Genomic DNA, 12,938 nt, shown 5'->3' on the forward strand with positions numbered 1-12,938 from the left:
AGGTAGCTCAGTGTCAGGTTTTCAGCTCTATTTATCCTTATGATTGGCATCTTTTTGTTCTTTGGTTAATTTTGTTGCAACTGTCTTTTTCAATTTTTTTGTGATTTCTTTTTGGAAAAAGCTTGTTCTACATAAGTAAGTTAGATTAAATTGACTCAGAATCTTGTGTTCTATTGTATCATGCCCTGCATTAAGATAATAAGTCTTAACAGCAACCAAAATCCAAAAACGGAACAAAATTTGTTGCCAAATACATTGTTCATATGTTTAAAATGCCACATATTATCACAAAACCAGATAACCTTTCACTGTCACTGTGATGGATTCAGAAATATAGAGAGCTGGGATTCAATGGAGTTACTTAAAGTCTGAGAGAAGTAGGACAGAAGCAAGGACAGACTTCCCAAATACTTACTAAAAGCAAGAAAGACAATGAGTTGGCAGCAGAGAGAAATTAAAAACCAGCAAATGAAAACAACTTTTAAGCTTGAAGATAATTCAAGCATTGTCAAATTCATTGTTAAGTTTCATTTCCTTTATGCATAAGGAGGTTTGGGGATCCCTATTTTATACTTGTTGAATTAAAATCAATGTTTACTTCCTTTTTTGGAGGGTTTTCCTTTTCTTCCTCTGACAGCCTGCCTTCTAGGAAGACACTTTGGTTCTAAAGATAGAGTGGCAGGTGTTCTTGCCATTCCCTGGGCAAAGGAACCACAGCAGTATTCAGACATGCAGCCCTGATGGCTTTAGTCATAGAGGTGCCTTTCAGGAGAGCCATTTCCCTTCCATACACTATTCTAAGAATTTTCAAGTTTCTTTTATAATATAGGAGAAAACTCTCTTTCCCTTTCCTCCCTGCTGTGCTAAGAGTTCTGCAAGGACAGGGCAAAACACTGCCCAAGGCCTCTAGTCCCCCACCTCATTCTGTTTCCCACCTGGATTCTGGGACCTGCAGGTAACAAAAAGAGGCAGTGGGCCATACACAGATTTCCCCTATAGTCTCAGAATCTCCAGAGAACAGCCCCAAGAGGCACGCTCTTTAGGATACAATGGTTGGCTCAGCCTCCAGGAACAATTTCAAAAGTAAAAAATCAGGAAAGCTCACAGCCCAGGCTTTGTAAGTCTTTACCCAAATGTAAGCCTTTATACAAATGCCAAAAAGTTTAACAGATAAGTTTCATGACTCTGCCAGCATAAACCAATACTTTCTCTCAAAGGAATACTTTTGCTCATCATTGCTCTCATCAAAAAGCATTTATTAAACACCCATCTGCATGTGGTACTGGGTACAACACAGGACAAGGGCCTTTTTATGCTTGAATTATAATTCTATGGCACCAACTCTTTTACCTTTCTGTGTTTTGTTCAATAAACAATGAGTCAACCTCTACCACCTACAGAGCAGAGGCCAGAGAGTAAGGATCCTGTACAAAGAGAATTTCCTGGGGCCAAAAGAATGGGGTCTTTTCTATCTGTCACCCAAAAATAAGTATGAAGGTGTTTCTTTGCTTCCACTGTCAAAGGGTCCACCTGTAAAGATGGAATTGGAGATGCAAGGAAGCAGAGAAGGCTATATTCCTTAGTCTTGTCTTTGTATCCTTGCCTCTTTTCACTTTCTTAAAAAAAAATTATATAACATATGATGCATAGTAAAGAATGTTTGTGGCAAATATGTGATCATGAAATACAGTAAGAAAATGAGTATTATGGACCCACCAACAAACTTCTTTACTCTCAATGTGTCAACTACCTGTGGGGTTGCTCCACTCCACACACCTTTCTTTCCAGAGGTAAACTAGGCTGAATTTGCTGTTCATCATTGATTGTCTTATAATTTTAGTACACACACACACACACACACTCTCTCTGTGTGTATAATATATACACACATATATATGAATTATAAATTGTTTACTCACTGTTGGTTTTGAGATCTATAAAATGAGTCTTAACTTGTATTGTCTTGCTCACAAACAAAGCTTAACATCATTTTTTTATATACATTTGCCATTCATGTTGCTTTTTCAGTACTATATGTTCTGTTGGGTTGATTTTCTTTTTTAAATTGATTTGGAACTGTTTAATTGATTTGTATTTCTTTACCCCAGGGTGCAAACCATGCATACATTCTTAGAAAAGTTTTGCCATTCATTAGTATGCATTCATTCAACTAGAATTGATTTTTTTCTTTATAGTGTGAATAAAACTCAAATTTCATTTCTTTTTCTATATGGATAATTAACTCACAGCAACATCTATTCAATACCACCTCCTTTCCTAGCCATTTGCAATACCACCTCTATCACATCGTATTTTATGTGAATCTGTTTCTGAGAAGTCTATTCTTATTTAGTTAAATTTGTAACTCTCTGTGAAAGTGCCACATTATACTGATTATAATGCTTTCTGCCTGGTTACCTGGTAATGCAAGTTCTTACAATATTCATCTTGCACAGGGTTTTGGTTCTCCTTGGGATTTTTCTTTTTCATTTAAATGTTAGAATCAGCTCATCAAGTGGCTCAAAAATCACTGCAGGGATTTTTATACAAGTTGCCCTGCATCTGTAGCTCAACTTAAGGAGAAGGTGCAAGTTTAAATATTGAGGCATTTTATACAGAAGATGGTATTTGTCTGAATTTATTTAGTTATTAGTGACTTTCAATAATGTTTTTTTTTTGGTATATATAAAATATATAACAATTTTCTCCGTACAGATCTTGAACATAATTTGCTAAACATTTTCTTGAATTCTGTTGCCATTGTATTGTATTTTCTGTTTGTTACTGGTTTTAGAAACCCAGTGTTTATTCTTTTATTTTATTTTTATATCTTGACTACACTGGAAAGTATCTTCAAGTAGTGAAAGAAAGTAGTAGATGCTGACATCCTTGTTTTACTCTGATTTTAAAGTGAATACCATTAATATCACTGTTAAGAATAATGCTTGATGTTATATTTTGTTTTATTTATCAAGCTAAGGTATTTCCATGTATTCCCCAATTTACTCAGTGTTTTATCACTTAATAAGAGTCTATTAAGAGTATCAAATTTTTGTGTTTTAATTTGTGATTATAGGAAAATTATATTTATCAATGTTCTAATATTCAACCACTCTGGCATTCGAAGTAGAAATAACCTGGCTCTGTTATATTAATATTTTATGCTGTATTCCATTTGTTAATATTTTATCAAGTAATGACCAATATAACATTGTTAATACTTTTTACCATAAGGTAAAAATATTTACCTTTTGTTTTTGAGTTAAATTTTTCTGTCCTGTAATGTCATTAACACTAAGATTACCTCAAACCATGAATTGGTTTGGTTCCCTCTTCCTTTTGTAGAGAAGCATTTGCATAATATTGGAATAATTTGTTTCTCATTAAACTGGTAGAACACATCTAAGATGTCTGTTGGGAAAATCCTTAACAATTTCAGTTTTCTCTTCTCTTTTGGTCAGATTTGTTTTTTATGCTATATTTTCAATGACTGTTTATATGTTGTCTCTGTTCAAATGAATTGGCTAAGTTTCTTCATAAGGATCTATAACTAGTCTGTTTCTAGTTGTATTTCTACTCACATCATCTTTTCCATTCCTTATATTATGTCTTCTCTTTTTTTCTTATTTAATCTAAAGATGTCTATCTGTATTGATAATGGTTTCAAAGGGACAATTTTGAGTTTGTTGATACAGTTCTAGTCTTGTTTCTATTTTATTAATTTCATATCTTACCTTCATTATATCCTTTCTTCAAATTTTTCAAATTTATTACCTTTACAGTTTTTAAGTTGAATGTCTAATTCATCAATTTTAATATTTTTTTCATAATATAAGCATTTAAGGCTACAGAACTTTGATATTTAATGCACTCCACAGATTTAATTTGTAGCACGTTATGCTTTGGGTTTTTAAATATTTTTTCTTTCCACGTTTTTTATTGATGCATTATAGTTGTACATAATGGTGAGACTTGTTGCTACATATTCATACATACACACAATAAAACAGTATAATTTGGCCAATATCACTCCCCAGCATTTCCTTCCCTCTCCTTCTCTTGTCCCCTGATCTCCCTTTGATTTTCATTAAATGCCTGTACCCAACTTTTCTTTTCCTTTTTCCTTTCTAGCCTTCACATATTATAGAAAACATACAATCATTGACCTTCTAAGTTTGGCTTATTTTGTTTAATATAATAGTCTCAAATTCCATGTAAATGGCATAATTTCATTTTTCTTTATGGCTTAATAAAACTCCATTGTGTATAAACACCATGTTTTCTTTATCCATTCATCCATTGATGGATACCTAGGTGGTTCTATAGTTTGGCTACTGTGAATTGTGCTGCTGTAAACACGGGTATATATGTAGCACCATAGTAAGATGACTTTAATTCTTCAGGATAAATACCAAGAGCGATCTAGCTGGGTTATCTGGTGGTTCCATGCCTAGTCTTCTGAGGAATCTCCATACTGATTTACATAGTGGTTTTACTAATTTACAATCCCACCAACAGTGTTAAAGTGTTCTTTATTCCCCACATCCTCTCCAGCATTTACTATTGTTCGAGTTCTTGATGAGTGCCATTCTAACTGGTATGAGATGCAATCTCAGGGTAGTTTTGATTTGCATTTCCCTAATTGCTTATGATGTTGAACATTTTTTATATATTTTTTGGCCATTTGTATTTTTTCTTTTGAGAAGTGTCTGATAAATTCAGATCTACTTCAGTTTTAAGTAATTTTTAAAAACTTCTGCCATGATTTCTTCTTTGACTAATGTGTTATTTAGAAATATGCTTACAAAATAAAAAATATTTTTAAAACTTATCCTTTTGTTTTTGATGTTTGGTATTTAATATGAGAGCATAATTAGTCTGGTTCCATTTTTAAAAAATTATTTTATGGTCTACTATGTGGCCACATTTTTAAAATAGTCAATGTCTCCATCAGTAGAATGTATAATAGAATTTGGGGATACAAATTTTATATGTTCATTAAAACAAGTTTGTAAATTATATCATTCAAGTTTTAATGTCTCTATTCATTTTAGCTTGCTTAATCTATTAATAACTAAGAAAGTTTCATTGAAATCTCATATAGTAAATTGTTACTTTCCTCTATAACTCCATCAATTTTTGCTTTTTGCACATTGTAGATATTTCTTTAAGTTTATAGAAGTTTGGAATTTTGACTCACCCTAGAAAGTTGAATCTTTATTGTTGTGTATGTCTCTATCTCTAATAATGTTTATTGTTTTGAAATTTATTTATAACTATTTTGGCTTAGTTTTGTTTAGTTGTTTTCTTTTAATTATTATATGTCCCTGAGTTTTAAAAGTGTTTCTTATCAAGAATATTAGCTGGATTTTGTTTCTCTGTGTAATATAATAATATCTATGTTTTAATTCATTATTTAAGTCTATTTACATTTATTGTCCTATTGGTATGCATGAAACTCTTTCATCAATACTATATTAGTCATGTTCTCCAGAGAAACAGAATCAATATGATTCTTGAGAGGAGAGCAAATCTGAGGTAACTGTTTCAGGTGATTGTGGGACTTGGCAAGTCTGAAATTCTCAGGGCCAGCCAGGCAGGCTGGAAACCCAGGTGAGGCCTGTTGCTGTTTTCAGACATAATTTCTTCTTCTTCAGGAAAGAAGCCTGTCTTTTTCTCTTAAGGCCTTAAACTATTGAATGAGGCCCACCAAATTATGGGGGGCAATCTGCATTACCTAAAGTATGCTGAATGCAAGTATCAGTCACGTCCAAAAATTACCTTCACAATATCTAGAGTGGTGTTTGACCAAACAACTAGGCACTATAGCCTGGTGAAACAAATGTATAAAAAAACTAATCATTGTTGCAGCTTGCTTTCTTCTCTTTTTTTTTTTTCCTTTTCTTGGCTGCTTTTATCTTTTTATTTGGATTGATAATCTTTATATTTGATGTATGTTGAATCTTATTCAATTCTCTGTGTCTCTTAATTTCTATTTCACATTTTTTATCATTCTTTTTCTCCATAAGATATCCTAGATCATTTCTGTGGTTCTACCTACATGTCATCAATTTTCACTTCATATTTAACTAGATCACTGGGCTTTTAATTTTGCCATTTGTATATTCTTCATTTTTAAAATTCTACTTTTGGTATAATTCCAAGATTTGGTTGTTTTTCCAAATCTTTTTGGATATTTTTGTTCTTGTTTCTTACACAGATTTGATGTTTGCTTGCTCATTTGTTTATTCTCCCCTTGTATTTCTTTAAACATTTCAAACAGAGTTTCTTCGTATTCAGTGTCTGATAATTCTAGTATCTGAAGTGACCAAGAAGATCTAATTCTGTTGTTTCTGATGATTCTCAATCATAACTCCTTACCTTTTGTGTTTCATTAATTTTTTATTGTGAGTTCATATGTCATGGAAGTTAAACTGTGGGATTCCTAAAGGCTAAAGAAAAGATGGTTTATTCCAGGGAAAATATGCATTTGCTTCTTCTAGGAGCCAGGGGAGCCAGAGGGGACTGCTAATTTGACAAGGCTTTGGCCCACTTTGAAGGTCCTATCTCTGTAGTAGTCTCAATCTCAGATTCCTTTTCTTACTGGGATTCAGTCTTCCTGTCTCATTGGGTGCTGCCCCAGGGATAACACTGCCTTGTGCCCACTGAATGCTCAGCTTCCTGTTCTTTCACTGCTCTCAGTGCCACATTCTTGAAAGCCATTGGCAGGGTCTACGGCAGGTGTGATCTACACAACCAGGCACAGAGGCCTTGCTCACTGTGGCTCATGGCCACCACATGCAGACAATATATTGAAAAATTTCCAGGATCTAATTGTTTTGATTGAATTCCATCAGAATATTTATTCCTCTAAAATGCAAAAGACCTTTGAATGGAAGCATGGTCAACCATTTTTCAAGCTAAAAGATGAGTTCAACATGTTTTTTTAAAAATAAGAACTCTGGGGGCTGGGATTGTGGCTCAGCGTAGAGCACTCACCTAGCATGGGCAGGACCCGGGTTCGATCCTCAGCACCACATAAAAATAAAATAAAAATAAAAGTTGTTGTGTCCACTGAAAACTAAAAATAAATATTAAAACTCTCTCTCTCTCTCTCTCTCTTTAAAAAAAATAAGAACTCTGCTGTAATTTTATAGTTACACATTTAAGCCTTAGAAGCCCCATTATAGGGGACTAGGTAGGGGTCAGACCAAAGGAAGCAAGCAGGAGAGTCAATTTCCAAAGACCTTACTGCCTTACCCTTGAGTATTGTAACTGTCTGTCAGTGTCAGGATGCGTTTGAGCCCCACCCATGCCCAAGATTACCCAATTTCCATCTTAATGAGACTTCAAATCACTGTCCTTCTCCTTGGTATTCAGGGAGAAGTCTCTATCACCAGCAGCCATCACTTCACCTGGGGTTACTCAGTGGGAAGATACTGCTTCTGCCTCATGCCTTTTTTGAGAACTTAGCTCCCTTATATAAATACTTCTTTTCTTTCAAGAACCCCCCAGAGAAACAGGGTTAGGACACTGAGGTGAGAGGGGAAGAATTACCACTTGTCCTACCAGCAGGCATTACCAATTCCTATCAGCACTGGATGCCTTCATAGTCTAAAATGATCAACTGGCAATTGAGTCCCTTTCAGGAACAGTGGTGAAGCCTACCTCCAGCAGACAGTATTCCTACTCCCTGATGATTCCTTCTTGCTCTCCTTAACTGGATTTACTTTATTCTCCCATCATCTAAATGCTTGTTCACTGAGGGTTGCTAGAAAGCATGCCCTGTCTCCATTCTCTTCCCCTCAAATAACAAATCCATACCCATACAGCTGTCTCTGGATACATGTGACAAATTCTATTACAAACGTATTTGGAAAATAGTGTCATTGAACTCCAGAGGGGACGGAGCTCAATTTTGCCCCATAAGATGATTCAGATACTTCCTAGAGAATAATTGACAGATAAGCCTGGGAGGTAGCTTCACAAGAGATACAGATGAGCAGTAGCACTAAAGAAACCATGGGCTTAATGGACCTACCTAGGTGGGTAATTGTTTGATGACCACATTTGATACTTAATGAATATTTTCTCATCCAATTTAGGAAAGCCTTCCCAAAGTCTCTCAGAACTAGTATTGATAAGATTATATAGTTGGTCACTGGTCTTTAGGGATTTTTCTAAACTGGCTCTTTCCTTCCATATGGCAAGATAAAAGCTCATCCACCCCAAATTAGTGCCTGAGAAGTTTGGTGCCAAGTTACCCAGAAACAGTAAGCTGGTCCCATCCCACTCTCCTAATTTTGTTCTTCCTTTGAATTGAAGCATAATGAACCACTTCCATGTCAAAGCATGAATCAAACTTCATCTTTTTAAAAGGAACTCTGCTGCAATTTTATAGTTACAATATCTTTCTCAGTATTTTCATTACCTAGACATACTACAGAAAAGGAAAAGGGCAAGTGGATTCTCAGTCATTAAAGTCAGCACCAGAGTCTACTGAATGCCCCTGAGATGTGTGTAATTGCCTCCAACATTATGCACCTTGTCATGTTTTGTTGCCAAAAACTGTGACTCTTCACTGTTTCTTATCAATCTCCCTCTTACTATGACAAAACTGAGCTTATTGCAGCCTTGACATTTGCAACAACATTATTTGCTGAAGATGACACAAGGAACAGGGCCTCCAAGCTTCTGGAAAGCCCTATTTACAGACCAAATAGAAGGGGAAGTGACTTACCATGAGATCTGCTCATTAGACGCCTATTCCTTTAATCCAATGTCCATGTTTGATGAACTGATTTTGTGTCCCCCCGCCCCCGCTTTCTTTCATACATACTTACAGACATTACCAAGCCCTGCCCTGCACACACATATGGACATGCACATATCACAAAAGGCTTACAAATGTCCCAAAGGCTCTGTTAAACCAATGTACTATGAAAAGCCAACGTAGATCCAAACCACTCAGGATCACACAGCACATTCGTTCATCTCAGATAAGCTGTGTATTTTGTTTTATCAGTGAATCCTGCAGGCATTGAGCTGAGCAAGGTGCAAATTCAGAGCCAAAGTAGTATGCTGTTTTTCAGTACAGACCCTCCAGAAACCAGTTCTTGAACACACTAACACTTGCAAGCTGTTATTTTTCACATCAATGACAATGTACAGTTCTTCTGCAAGTCATATTTTCTTCATTTTTTTGTCTTTTGTCCTCCACATGTGGTATTTTCTGTTGATTAGGTAATGAGATGCTCAGTCATAAGACTGAGAGATCTTTTTCTTGTATCATTGTGTGCTTCATTTCCTTGGTAACCTTCTTTTGCAACCAAAGAAAAAAACAAGAATGCATTTTACTTTCTCTTTGCCAAGAAATGTGGTAAAGAAACATAATGCCATGATTTCAAAGAATTTTCATATTCTTGGATTAATGTGCCATAGAAATTTTAAATGTATAATAAGTTTTTCTGAGGATGGACAAAATTCTGAGAGTGATGATTATGTGAATAAACCAGTTTCACTTTTTGCAAAACTTCAAGAAGATATAGATGAGAAGATGCAGATTCCCAGCAAATGCAGGGAATGACAAAACATTATTGAAATCAATATCATGATTCCGACAGAATTTTAATAAGCAAAATTAAGGGAGTCACCCACTTTTTAATGTAATTACTGATATAAAACAATTTTTTATTATTAAGCAGGAATTCATTGAGATGAGAGGTAGATCATTGACACTGGACAAATAACCGTTACCATGTTTATCCAAGTGTCCTTCCTGGCAGCTCTTAGAGGAAGATCTTCTTTCCTATGTAGAACAGGCAGTGCTGGGATCCTCCCAAGTGGAGGAAATTGTTGCATAAACCTCTTTAAATGTTTTTAGCCCCAAATAAGAGAATGTCTGCCTAACAGTGATTTTAACAATAATATATCTTAGCACACCTGGCAATAATCTGGAGGTAGAGTAGTCGCAAGATTGGTTAATGACCTGTTTAAAAATAAGATCAAAGTTGCAAAGATTTTCCATTTTTCTGCTCTATCATCCTTAGACTTCTTATTCTCAGGGTCTCAAAATAGCTGCTATAGTTTTGGTCATCATATCCTCACACAATCCCACCCCAAAGCAGGAAGGGAAGCTTATTCCTTTGTTTGTGATTTTGTTTTTGTTTTGATGCTGGGGATTGAACTCAGGGGCACTTAACCACTGAGCCACATACTCAGCCCTTTCTATACTTTATTTAGAGGCAGCGTCTCATTAAGTTGCTTAGGGCCTCTATAAATTGCTAAGGCTGGCTTTGAACTTGTGATCCTCCTGCCTTACCCTCCCAAGCCGCTGGGATTACAGGCATGCACCACTGTGCCTGGCTATATTTCTTTTTATTAGGAGGAAAATTTTCACCAAAAAGTTCTTAGATGGTATATCATCTGGTCAATTGGCTGGCATTAAGTCCCATATACATGTTCTTTCTTTAAGAGAATCTAGAAACCGGTGCTTGCCATTTCTGGCTCCTCTATTTGGACATAAATGTTGGTGTCAAGGACAAAGTGTAGGGAAGATAATTATATTATTCCTTTTGTATACTTCTTGTTCTCTTCTTCTAAAACTAAAAAATCACCTGCCAAAATAAAGTTGAAACATTTCTCCGGGGACTGGTCTGTGTGTCCTCCGCCAGCTTCTTTCCTTTTGATGTGTTTGTTTCTCTCCTGGCCATTCCTACCCTTTTTATTTTGGTGGTGATGGTGGGTGTCAACTGGGTTACTTGGAGAAGAGCAGAACTAGCCCTGGACTTGGCAAATGATGCTTTAGGTTCAGGAATCTGCCCCGCCCTTCGTTACCATGTGATCATAGGCAAGGCTCTTAGACCCTGAGCCCCATCTGTGAAAAGGAAATAATAATCCCTGCCCTGCCTATTTCTGGAAGTAATTGTGGGGGCCAAGTGAGGTAAGATGTGTGAAGCTGTTCTGTAAGCTGTCCAGCACTGTGCATGTGAAATGAGCTGAAGTGACATCCCAGGATCCTTGTTTGCACCCATAAACCCCTTAGAAATTCCCGTCTCATCCGCCACACTGAGGTCATTCTGAAAAGAAAAGTGCTTCATGTGAGTCAGAGATTTCCAAATATGGGCTGCAAAGAAGTTCATGTGTTCACAAATAAAGAGCATATGAGCAGCTGCATTTCAGAATTGGAAATGAGGGACATGATGGTCTTTTTGTCCTCTTGACTACATTGCCTTGGACAGGTCAGTACAGCCAAATAGTTGAACAGGAGCTGTCTACAATGGTGTGTGCTATAGACTTAGAGAAGAGGCTACAGATGGTAAAGTATTTGGAACCAGGCTCCCGCTTTATAGAAGTCTTCTCTTTCCCCCCTACTTTTCTCCATGGCCCAACAAGTTCACTCAGAATACTTAGCTCCTCTAAAATCCAGGTGCTTTTTAGGACTTCATAACTAGGTGTCCCATGGATCAGGATTAACCATAAGCAACATCATGAATTCTATTCAAAAAACTCAGAATGAGCTCTTTGAACATTTAACTACTTAACCATGATACTCTTGAAGTATATGTGTGTGCAGGGGTATGTTGTATACCACAAAGACTGAGACATAAGACTGTGCTGTCTATACTCTGGTGGAAGAATTATATAAGAACTCTACTCAACTCTAGTTCAAGGCACAATATGGCAAATACTAAGAAGTCTCTAAAGTGATCAGACCTGTAATATCAAACTCAAAGCAAAACGAGACTAAATCCAAGCAAAAATTAAAATTAAAATTAAAAAAGGACTTAAAATGATCTTGTTTACAAGTAGAGATGTTGGTAGCAAAGAATGAACCAAAGTTCAAGGTAGAGAAACAGAACTAGGTTGGAGGAAGGGAAATCAACAGAACACACATGGAAAACAGGCAGATTATAGCAGATTATAGGGGGATAGGGGACATGGGTTTGGGTGTAGGATGTTAGGCTCTTGTTTCACCCCACCCCCACCCCCCCACACACATACACACCCACATACACACCCTTTGGCAAAAAACAAAAACAAAAACAAAAAACCTTTCCTTTTCTTTTTCCTCCCAGGCCTTCATAATCTTGGTGTTCTATTTTTTTCCTTCTACAGCCCTCCTTACTGGCCAAAAATTGCTCTTAGGAACAGCTCTAATGTAGGTGACTTATGGTTTGGCAAGATTTGAAGGCATGCTAACATTTCATTTTAAGCCATGGCTCAATTATAAAGTAAAGGACATTGTTTCCTATCAAAGGATCTATGAAGACGAAGAGATATCATATACCTTAGCAGGCTGAAAGCCAGTGAGACTAAAAGTATATCTGAAGCCTTTCCCCAGATATATAACATATCTGTCATGTGGGCAAGTCATCTAACCCCTCTGCCCTCCAGTCTCTACTGAGGACGTGCTATCTGTCATACCTGCCTCATAGAGCTGCTGCAAGGCTCATAAAATAACCCACAGGATGATACAGAACCCTGGCAATAAGGATGTTCACCCAAATCCCACACTCTGGCTGCTCAGAAGCTCAGGACTCAGAGCAGGCAATAAAAGGAGCTGGGTAACTTTCAGGACTTTACTCCCTGCCTCAAACACTCTCCCCCTCAGCAGTTGCCATATGCATGGGACTCAGGCCTGGACTGGTCCAATTCAGGCCTCTGAAGCTCTTCAGGAGAGGGCTGTGTGGCCATCAGAGCTAATAATGCGCTTGCACCTTGTCCCTTCCTGGGAAATGAGTGTAGAGGTACATTGACAAAGCAGATGAGAAGCCCCAAATTTGAATTGTCCTACTACCTTGTCCCAACTCTACCCTTATCTACCTATGGGCATTGGGATCAACAGCTGTGTCTCTTTGTGGTTCCTTCTATAAACTGGAAATAATACCACCTGTCCTGTCTACTTCTGAAACCTAAGACACTTTTTGAGAAAATAT

Source organism: Marmota flaviventris, chromosome 13 (genome assembly GCF_047511675.1).
Source record: "Marmota flaviventris isolate mMarFla1 chromosome 13, mMarFla1.hap1, whole genome shotgun sequence".
NCBI classification, from domain to species: Eukaryota; Metazoa; Chordata; class Mammalia; order Rodentia; family Sciuridae; genus Marmota; species Marmota flaviventris.